Genomic DNA, 11,966 nt, shown 5'->3' on the forward strand with positions numbered 1-11,966 from the left:
AGAAGTATGATGTAAAATTGAGAATGTACGGTGTTTCAGCTCCATAGGATGTGAATTTTGTCCACGCAAGAAATGCCTGGACATGTACTAGATTAGCAAGAATTCCAATCTTGAGTATGTTCAGTAAGCTCACGTCTCATACATAAGCTGTCTGGACATATTCAACCACCCCGAAATGCATTGCAGCTCTTAAGACTGTCCAATGTAATTTTATCAGTAGGTTTCTCAGAGGGAGTCTAAAAACTTTAATGCTCACTGCCATGTCTGTGAGCTACTGGAGCAAGTAACCTAAATTTGAAGAACAGGTAGAACAGAGCTGGGGTGATATTTTTTACATAATATAAAAGTTATGAGCAGCGATTCATAAGTGAACCACACAACAACACAAACACTACCCTCAACAAATGATCCGCCCATGAATGGATGGAGTGAGGGGGTGTAGCGTGCGAGGCCTTCTCCTGAAGGCAGTGGGCAACACATCATGTTCCCTTGTTCAAGCTGTCACCACCGTGTTTCGTGGGAAGCATGAGGCTGACAGTTGATGATCCTGTTTGATCTCAGTCACTAAGCCACTCATGTCAAGCAGAAGAGAGGCACGAGGGAACAACTGCAGTGCTCTGTACTGTACTGATGGTGGGTGGGATGTTGTGATATCTGTCTGTGCACGAGTGCTTCAAGGATATTTCATGTAGGACATGCCTTGACATTTAGAATTTCAGTGGCTTATTTTCTCCACAGGACATCATGGACATATTGTATAGTTTCAGCATTTGTCTTCAGTTTGCCTTTTATGGAGCACCCTGGTGGCTTTGTGGTTTAAAGACACATACCATGTGACTGTGACGTCCTGGGTTCAGATCAGGCATGTGTTACATGTTGTTCTCCACAAGTTCTCTAAACCTCTCCAGTCTCAGTACTTACAATTAACTTACCAATTGGCAGACATGCCACTTAATAAAAATATTAATAAAAACTACCCATAATTTGATTTGTTCAACATCCGTATTATGAACAGGGGACTCAGCACTACAGCTGTGTCCTTGGTTTCAATGAGGAATGCCAACAATGTTAACTATCCATCGTGGGAAAACTGAAGGACACACGTAAAAGCTGTTTCCCACACTGTGTCCGTGTTTGATAAGGAAGAAGAAAACCAAACAACTAAGCAAGAGTGATGCCATGCTGTCAGTTCTGGCTGAATTCCCACACTGTCAGTACATTATAACAGGTTTATCCCGCTCACTACTGCCACTTTTTGCCTTCAAGATTCGATCCAAATTCAAGAATTTGGTTTGGTGAGCTCACACAAAACAAAAAAATGACAAATAAATGAATAAACAAACAAAACAAAAACCCTCACGTCACATACCATTAGACCCTGACTGTAGTCTAAAGGCCCATACCAAGGCAAAAGTCAGCCGTCGGTCAACACCCCCGTTTTTTTTCTTTTGCCAATTCAGCATGCTGAGCCCCTTGATGAATGAAATCATAGTGATTGGCAGTTCAGCTCTGCACAAGATAAATAAACAGAAATGAGGAAAGTAAACAAACAGCATAAGTCAAGGGGGAGTGGGACCAAAACAAACTTGTTACATAAGGTAAGATTATTTTTCTTTAGTCATTGAGAATAGCAGAGTATATGGGATATATATATATATATATATATATATATATACATATAGATATATATATGCTTTGTTCTTTCAACACTGGATTATGTTGTTATTGTGCTGGCAACTGGCTAACTAGTGTCAAGGCGGCCTTCTGGTTTCCCTTTTTGAATGCTGATTGCAGACTACCATTGTCTGCTAGTATGTAGAGTTATTTCCTCTCATGCAGGCGCAGAACGTACGTGTTGGTTGGCTGTAATCTTTGTGGCGTGTTCATGTGCAACGTTTTGGCTAAGGCACAGGTGATGTAAGGCAATGCAACGGTCGGATAAAGATAAAAGATAAGGATGCTCTCAAACCAAGTATATTAAAATTGCATTATAACTCAACTTTTTTCCAGCTGTCTTAACTTGCAGTTAATTGTAGTTTAAATAGTTATTTGTAGCTAATTATACTGGGAGGTGGTAAAGTACCCTGATGCCTCCCATGCTAGCTAACTTCTGCTGGGGGATCCCAAGGCATCCCCAGATGGGATGGATAATCCCTCCAGTGTGTTACGGGTCTGCCCTGGGATCCCAGAACATCTCCAAAGGGAGGCATCCTAATCAAATACCCAAACCACCTCAACTGGCTCTTCTGAATGCAAAAGAGAAGGGGCGGGTCTTCTATGGGGTCTACCAGATGTTGTGGTCTCTCACCCTTTCTCAATGATTACTCATTTCAGCTGCTTGTATACACAATCTCATCTCAGTTACTACTGAAAGCTCATGACTGCAGGCAAATTGATCATTGGTAAGGGAGTTGACGGAGTGACTCAAGAACCCTTATGGATGGACCAACAGCAGACAGAACAACCTTGTCTGGAATAGGGAAACTGGGCCCCTTCCTGGCACCTGGCCAACAATGAAGTGTCAAGTTTCATAATTTGTAACACTACAATGTAACACTTATTATAGTGACACTTAATGCATGGAGTAACAATGTTTGAGAGCAATTTTAAAGAAACTCGGAAGAATAATGCAATAGAGGTTCTAAAACCTCTACAGGGATGTCTTCTTATGTGCTGATGTCTGACATTTCAGTTGGTGCAATGTTATACAATATTTGCTTACAAAATACTCTCATAGCATCAGTGTCTCCTTCACACTTAGTGTAATTTGACACAGTGGGAACTGAGGACGGGGTTCAATAGCTTTTTAGCAAATTCAAATCCAATATGAAATCCACATATTTCGAGTCTGAATCCTTTTGAGATCCATATTAAATCTTATTAGGTTTGCTTTCAACATCCTGACAACTTTCAGGAGACTAAAGGACAAAACAGCTACAACACAAACATGTTTAGTGACCTTTTGTTGGCTGAGAAGGCAGAAACACTGGTTTTGTTTAGTCTCTACCTACAACCTGATAAAAGTTGAAAGATCCGACGAGCATCATAATAAATGAAATGTAAATTAAATGCATCTTCATTCAATGAACAGCTTTAGCATACTGTACTTCAAAAGCTCCTTACTCCAAAAACTGAAATGAACTGTGATCAGCTGATCATTTCTGTAGAGAAGAGTCACCCGTCGTCCCTGCTGGATTCCAAAACCAGTCAGGCAACTCACAGTAGTACAGGAGTGTCATAAAGTTATATGTCTTTACTCACAATCTTTAGCTGAATACAGACACCAGCAGCAGACAGCACATTAACCAGACAACACTTTTCATTTTAGCCCCCAGTAATGGCGACAGACAACAAACAATAAGAAGCCTGCCTGCCTACTATACATTTTTCACTGCCCTTATCTAGTAAAAAAAATGAGATGAAAGCTTTGATAAGAGTTTCATTAGCATTTGAGCTTAACAAATCCAGGCATTTTGCTGACTGCAAAATGATACAGACAAACCGACGAACCCATCCCTGGTGGGACCACACAACTAGAGATATGTATACACCTACGTGCAAAATGAACATTGCTGCCTCACATGGCCCAGTTTAAAAATACACAATTGCAGTACCAGAGCCATAAGCAAAATGCACAGTACATCCATTCCTATATTGTAATACCTAGTGGAAATAATCCTGAGATGAAGTAAACTAGCTTTATAAACAACAGTTGAGTCATGGTATACAAAAGGAAACAAAGAAACACGGATATAATAGTGTTACACAATGAGGCAGTGAGAAAAGCTGTACGTCTCTATATCTAACAGGCAGTGACTGAAAAAGCTTCTATACTCCATTCTGCTTATCCTCTTTGGGTTTGCAGGGCATACACTGGGAATGAGGCCAGCCTATCATAGTGGGTAGCACTAAACAGACATCACACACCTGTAGGCAGTTCACATAAACTGCACGTCTTTGGTTTGTGGCGAGAGCCCATGCTCTGAGACCACAGCGCTCACCAAAGCTTTTACTAACAAATGCAGTGTATCATGGTAAGTGGGTGCTGACAGAAGGCAATGTGTTGAAATGAAGCTCAGCCACGATCGATGTAATTGTTGATACAAAAGTAATCACTGCTGCCCTAATTAAGATACATTTACAGTCATGAAATCAATCTTTTACAATGTCCTTTGGGATGCCCCAGAGAATCTCTAATGTTTGCAGCTGTTGCCTAATATCAAGGCTGATGTCCAATACTGATGTCATATGTTCACACTCGTGCACTTAATTACAGAATCTGACAACTGCAGAAAAGCTATAAGACATGGAGATAATAACTTATTCAGCTGGTGTGGTTCTGTGACTCACCAGGTGGAACGTGTGGACGCCTGCAGCCCAGGTAAGTGGTTTCAGACTGCCGGGTCACTCCGTCTAGTTTTTAGGTCTACAGTGTCCTTCCCTATCCACCAATGACCTGAAAGTTAACAGCACCTGGAGAAAGATGACAAAAGACACAATCTTTTAACCTCAGCTTTACCACCAGACTGGATGTCACACTGGGATTCAATTAACCAGTAAAACAACCAGTGTTTATGCACTTACTGTATTTGACCTCTGGATATATATACTGTAGTGTGTATGTTTATGTTTGTTTTTTATCCATAAATGTGAATGCACAAACGTCAGGTACAGAGTAGGTCAGTGGGTGGTTGTATATCACTGACTGAGGTCCAGACATGTGGCCTGCGTGGTTCAGGGTTTGATTTAGAGTTCATATACAGGGTCAGAGGAAACACTGACTGAGGGCAAAGCTTGGATTATGTTACTGTATGACTGGCTCTTATCACAGCCTCAGTGTATTTGCTCTATTAAAGCTGCTCACACGCTTACTGACTACTCCACACTTCTTGAGGTTATTTAGTACGGCTGGCAAATTAAAAAAAAAAAAAAAAAAAAGCACAAGGGAAAATTTAAAAGATAATATCGGAAAGCTCGCCATGCACTGAAGGTCTTGCAATAAACGCTATCCTTAAAGCACCTTCACCCTGAGGAGGAGGAACAGCATAATCTATATGTAAAACGGGTTTCAATGCAGGTGTTGAACATAGCCAACCAAATGAAAAATGGGAACCTTATATGTATTACAGGAATATTTCACCTGCAAATTGAGCATTTGTATAATAATTGCTCCCCATGTGTTACCTTGACTTCATGAAGAAAACTTCGTTTTTCTCGCATGCCTCCGCAGTGAACAGAGAATCCAAAACAGGCAAACATTCCTCATGAATTGAAGTAAACTGGGTTGACACTTAACAGCAAAGCTTTATCAAAACATCTGTTCACAAACTCTCACACAACTCGTACAGTATAATCCAAGTCTCATTTATCCAGTCGTATGCTCAGTACTTCCTAAATGCATGCATTTTCTCTAAACATCAGAATTTAAAACATAACAGCCTCATGCACGGCCAACACTTAAGGCTGAAAAATGTATTCAAGGTAACAAATTTAAGGTAACACCTGATGAGTAATTGACATACAAATGGTCATTTTGCTATCCATCCCTGATACCGCTTGTCAATTCCAATTCTTTTTGATAATCTTATTTATATAACTGCTGCTTCACTGATGTTGTCTATGGGATTATTTAGGAAATAAATCAGAAGTGCTTAAAAGCAGGGTTGGAAATGAACTTTTCTGTCCATCTTCCACTTTGGCTGGTGGATTCCAAACTGTACCTGCCACTCAATAGATTACCATGGCTGTTGTGGCTTGTGAGTGAATTGGTTTTGGTATTTTACCAGCATTTGGCTGACGGCTGGTGCTAATTTCCCACCCTGCTTAAAACCGATGCCAACTGTACTTAATAACCACAGACTTATTTTTATAACAATAACAAGTGTTACCTCAATTTTTCATTAGTTGCTGGTGTTATCCCGTCTCTAAACACACCTATCTATCTACAAAGTTTGCATTTAGTTGCATTTTCATCAAATTCAGTAAAGTGAGTCCACACATCTAAGTGTTTTGCCCTGTCAACCATGACTGAAGAGCACAGAATTTAAACGCACAGTTACACAACTTCAAACATAATTGCCTGACAGTAGTAGCTTTGTCATTATCATTAGGGGACAGTTAGGAATTTGATGTCAGCTATGTTAGAATGAATTAACATTACATAAATACGGGAAGCAGCACCTTTTGTCCCAGAGCTTATCAATATTTTTGTTCTGACCAGGAACAGGTACCAATTTAGTACCAGCTGAGACACATCCCTATCATTCACTTGCAGCTCAGTTTGACAAACAGGGTAGCTTGACTGAATAAAGAAGCTTTATCTCCATCATAATCCCCATGATAAAATTTGACCAAATCTACCATTAAGCCCTACCTCCTCAGCCTGTTGACGCTGACTACAGCTGTCAGGAATGCCATGCTGCCTGATGATGTGTGACCTGCCCCAGATGTCGGCTCATCTGGCTCCCCGAACATGTAATAAACTGAGGAGATAAGGTGAGAAATCTACTTTGCACATCCATCAGGGGGGTGCTACCACCGCTTTCTTGTTATGATCTCCACCAACCAACACCTCCTTAGTACTGCGACCAGATGTTTTACAGATATAAAACATGTAATCATACTGACAGATTTTTAGAGATGTGCTGAGAAACTGTTCCTGACTGTTGAGGGAAATTAATTAACATAACCCAAGAATGCTAAGCTGCACTACCAGTCACTGCTTGCAGATAGTGGTGTAGGCAGTATTTTAAGTAAACACGTTCTGTAACCATAAAAGAGATTATATAAGAGAGTAATATTCCCACTAGCTCCGGCAATGGACGGACTGTAACTTCCACAGCAGAGATCTAAGTGATGTAATGTAAGGTGTTTTTAAATCAATTTAACAGTGCTGAAACATTAAGTTGCAGCCGGATATGGTGACTGATAAAAGATGAACCTGCAGCCACTTTTTAAACTGATATACAACTGACATTTTTCAGGTAAAAATAAAAAAAAGCATCTCCACAGCGAAGACTGTGGCTTGTCTAACATCATAGGAAACTGAGTATTTTTGTTATTTTGGGTTTAAGAAAATTATAATGAGCATTTTTAAGTATTTTGGATGTTTTGTAGGCCAGATGATTATAAGTTATTTGTCAAATAATCAGCAGTTTAACTGAGGACACCAGCTAATATAGTACAAACAATATTGATACTGAAATCAATATTTGTGAGTTAAAAACCCCAAGAACCTTCACCAAGACACATACTATGCAGGACAATTTACAGTTGCTCCCTGGTGGACAAACTATGTCATGATAAAACTGATATAACTAAATTACCTAAAACCTTGTAAATGGGAATTTCTCTACAGTAATTTTTTGTTGGTTATCAACAGACATACACACAGATACCAATAAACTTGTAAAAAGCTAACTTGGCAGATATGTAGGTCCGGCTGATTGATGCCTCTTACTCTAGGGTCTTATATAAACAAATAATTTTAATCAAAGCTGCTGATATCATTGCATTGTATTTAATAAATTCATTTAAAACTATTTTACTGGGTTGTGGTCCAACTTTGTGACAGCAGTTATCTGCTGTATCTAAGTGTCACATCTCTGTAATGCAGAGATTCACAAAATCTCTGAAGGGAATGTATTTACCCAGACTACACTTCAATTTACATGTAGTTCAAAATGGGTTCATGGTCCTGACAGTCTGCAGCAATCCATTATTAGTATTATTATCAGTATTATTATTGTTATGACTAGTTTGCTTATAGCATAAGGCAAGGTGACTACTTTCGTTTTTAGCGTACAACAGTGCACAGTTGTGATTTTGCCAAACACATACAGTAACAGCAAGGTATTTACGTTACATCATTTCAGACATGGCTCTGTGTGGTTTTGGGTTCCTGAGAAAGTCTTTAGGAAATTCCTGCTTTACATGAAACACCCAGACACCTCAAATACAAACTACATGCCTCCACACTTTCTGCCTAAGGCACAGCAAACGGTTTGTGTGCTTAAGAGGTTTTGTTGTTCTAGTTTGTATCCGCCCAAAGCACAACCTTCGGAAATCTCTACAGCATTTGTAAATACATATTAATAAGAGCATAATACGTGTTCATAAACCTGGCACACGTAATAACAAATGAATAAAAACCTGCGGAACATGTAAACCTTGTGGCATCCACACGGAGTCAAGGGAAGAAGTTGCTTTCTACTCTACAAAGCTCAACTAGCATAGCGAGCTAAAATGCTACAGTTTTTGGATGCGCCAAAGCAAAGCTACGCACGGTCAATTGTGTGTTAACCTCAGCTGCTGTACATAACTGAGAAAAGTAGCATTAGCTTGCTAAACGTTTTATAAACTATAGTATATCTGGAAGTCATTTTAATGAGACCGCTTTCGTTTCACCCAGGTAAAAGAAGATGCTTGGTCGCACAATTAACCAGTTTACCATAACGTAACTTAACACAGTTATTACAATAACACGCTAATAAGAGCTATAAATGCCGAAAAATAGCTAACCTCAAACAGGAGATGAATTCACTTAGGTTAGAAATGTTACCAGAGGAGGTTTCTTCATCTGCCGGTAACTCGGTAAAGTGCAGGGCAACACTCTCAGGAACACATGTATCCCCAACAAGTGTCAGAGTGTTGAGAGTTAGGTCAAAGATAGAATATAAACAAGATGTGCTGCGTGAGAGGAAAACTGGCTCCTCTTCCGGTCTACAAAACTCTGTCTGTCATGACGCATGCGCCGTCGGACATGGCATAAAGTTTGCCAATAGACATTTTATAAATCACGACACGTATGGGAGTTATTTTGAAAAACAATCGGCATTTTAATCCCCCACTCTGCTGGAGGCGTTATGTTCAATCCACATCTTTGTACATTTGTGGTATCCAAAAAGCAGAGCAGAGTGAGAGTTCTGTCAATTCCACCTCTCTGGCCATCTCAAGCTGTATTGCATTATAGTATATATATATTGTATATGACTCTACCGACATCTAGTGGACAACCAGGGAAGGTAGGGCATAGTGTCACCTGTAGTGTTTTAATCTTACAAAAATATCATTTTTCTTGAGGACAATTTTACAAATGAAACATTTGATGATTTCACAGGTAGTTTATGGAAGATTATCACAAATGACAAAAATTGCAAATATTTAGAATGCCACAATGTCAAACAGATAAAAACTGCATGGTCAAACACAAAGAAGACTCACACATACATTTAATAATGACCAGTGAGTTGATTTAACACCTTAGACTGAGTCTCAGCAAAACCCCAACCATTCACCAAAATAGTATCTAAAGCAGGACTTCTGTACTTTGTAGTATCTGATGTTTCTGTTATGTAGCGTATGAACATGTTTTTATTTGGAAACCCCTCCAAACCATGGCGTGATTACTGAACAGGCCCGCAGGGCACAGACTCAGGGGCCCAAGGGGTCAGGGAGCTTCTTGGCAAGAGCCTTTGTTAACATTTCTTGTTAAAAAGTCACAGAGCTCAGTTAAAAATGGATGTCTTCTGGTCATGTTATTTTGGTCCCGATTCTTCTCAGAGTCTTGATATTCAGTGTACCTGCCAAATTCAATATTTCATCCAAAATTTGTTAGTTTAATCTATCATTTCATTTCATATTGCTGCCTCGCATACTAAGACTAAAGGAATGTTACATCAAAATACAAAAAGCAGTTTAAATCAGATCAGCCTAGTAGCTCTGCCTTAAGAAAATCCCAGGCTGAACTTCATGGTTTCTGTAATAATTTGTATAGTGTGCTGTATGCAAGGGACAATATGAAAATTTCATGTCACGATTATCCTGGCCAAAATAGTTATGATTCACGATATTATTCAGCTAATAATCAAACAATGCTTAAAACACCTGAAATGATGCTGAAACATACTAGAATCATTTTGTCTTACATTTCATCTTTCAATATGAAAACAAAAGATTGATCTTTTGACTTCTTTTATATGTGTATATATATATATATATATATATATATATTGTTGTGTATGCAGCCTGTTCATGCAGAGTCTCTTTTATTATTGGTCCACCAGGAGTAGGTGCTACTGGACACAATATTAACGTTTATTCTAATAATGGAAATTCACCATAATCAACTTCTTTTTTTTGTTTAAGATATTTTTCGGGGCATTTTAGCCTTTAATTGACAGGACAGACAAATGTGAGGGGGGAGAGAGAGGGGGAGCACATGCAGGAAATGGCCACAGGCTGGAGTTGAACCAGGTCCCCTGCGGCAACAGCCTTGTACGTGGGGCGCCTGCTCTACCACTAAGCCACTGACTCCCCCACAATCAACTTCTTGTGTGTTTGTTGTTTTTTTTTAAAATCACGATCCATGTTGAAATCGTTCCCATCCATATGCTGTAGTATTTAGTATGATACCTGTGCAGAGGATGTGCTGTGGCAAAGAGCTTTGGACAGGAGTATGACAGCTTCTCCTTATCATCAGCAGTACCTAAATACTGAAGCTAGGGTTAGGGTTAGTTAGGTTAGGGTTAGTTCATTTTTGAACTAAGAGCAGGATCTGAGAGCAGTGGTTCACCTGCAACGAGATACAACACTACAACAAATGACAATCCATATCATGTGGCGTCGTTCTGCTCCTGAAGGGGGGACCTTTTTTTCAAGTCTGTGCATTAGTGCCCGGCTGTAACGAAAGCCCGTTGTCTCATAATCTGTCCATACTCCTGAGTGAATATCTTTGTTTTTCAACAGGTGATGACGAGTTTTGCAAAAGAATATCCAAGCTGTCACTGCCATATGTGTCCAGCATTTTCAGTCAATCAATCAATCAATCAATCAATCAATCAATCAATCAATCAATCAATCAATCAATCTGTTTTAAAGACAGAGCATGGTATAGTGATTTACACCAGCAGGTGGTGATCAAGTGCTGTGCTTCACAGTATGTTCCAGTTTTCTGCATCTCACTTACTGTAACACAAGACAAAATAAGACATTGACACACTGTATCACATTCATTCTGTTCCACAGATATTTTTCTTTGCGCATGTCAGTTATAGTTTCTGTAATGGTGGCCCGGGACCAATTTAGCCACATATGACCATAGATTTTGCATAGCATACCTACATCAAGAAAACAGCGTGTGTGTGTTTGTATGTGTGAATGAGAGGCTTCTTTTTGTACTTCAGATATTGTTACTGGTCTGTATAGGTAGAGCAGCTTACCCCATGTAACCCCTGCCTTTGTTTAAGATCAACAATAATGATACTTATTAATCTCTGGCACTTTTTAAAACATCAGCCACACTGCACTGGATCCTGTATACATTTGTCACCATTTTGACACAGTGAGATTTTCTCCCCCCCAACCCATGCATCAGTCAGATCTGTCCATAAATCTGCTCTCACTTTAATGAGTAGAGAGGTAATCAACAAGAAGTGATGCCAGGCGTGGCAATAAATTCTGCAGGAATACTAATTGGGGTTTTGAAGGGTCAGAGGACTGCGCCTGTAACATAAAGCACTTTGTCACATGCTTTGAACATTGTGGTTTCATCTTATACACTGATTGTTCCATTAAAGCACTGAATTTTAAAAAAATATATAGATTTTGTGATAAAAAATATATATATTTTTTATAAATCTGATGTTCGTTATATGTTAAAGGTTGTTGGAATTTCAGTTAACATAAAACATTGCTCTGGGAATTTCATATTAGCTGATCTTTTAGATTGAAAGCATAATCACAAGTTATCATGGAACATATCTATGCTGCTTAATGGTTGGATTAATTGAAACATTGTGTCAGGAGAAAATCTCTGTAGGATGAGGGTGTGGCAGAAGAAATGTAAAGATTTCATCATTCATTGTGCCAAGCCACAACAAATCCACTTTTTGTTCAGCTGAATCTTAATTACTGTTAATCACAATTAACTAGCCAATAAAGTAGATAGAATTAATGGACAATTGAGG

General features: G+C 39.2%; 1 protein-coding gene across 3 annotated transcripts in view; it reads right to left on the reverse strand.

Moving 5' to 3' along the window:
• LOC125892824 (neurocalcin-delta A) overlaps positions 1–8,687 on the reverse strand; it is a 94,214-nt gene extending 85,527 nt beyond the window's left edge. Inside the window, exons 1-2 of one of the 3 annotated variants that reach the window (XM_049583094.1) lie at positions 8,561–8,687; positions 4,351–4,473 (exon numbers count right to left, since the gene is read on the reverse strand). The gene's annotated coding sequence lies outside the window, so the exon portion shown is untranslated. Of the gene's footprint in view, positions 1–4,350; positions 4,474–6,373; positions 6,393–8,520 lie in introns of those variants that run through there. The other 2 variants (XM_049583092.1, XM_049583095.1) reach the window with 2 other exon arrangements.
• Between the last annotated feature and the right edge of the window lie 3,279 nt (positions 8,688–11,966).

The sequence above is a fragment of the Epinephelus fuscoguttatus genome, linkage group LG8, assembly GCF_011397635.1.
Source record: "Epinephelus fuscoguttatus linkage group LG8, E.fuscoguttatus.final_Chr_v1".
NCBI classification, from domain to species: domain Eukaryota; kingdom Metazoa; phylum Chordata; class Actinopteri; order Perciformes; family Serranidae; genus Epinephelus; species Epinephelus fuscoguttatus.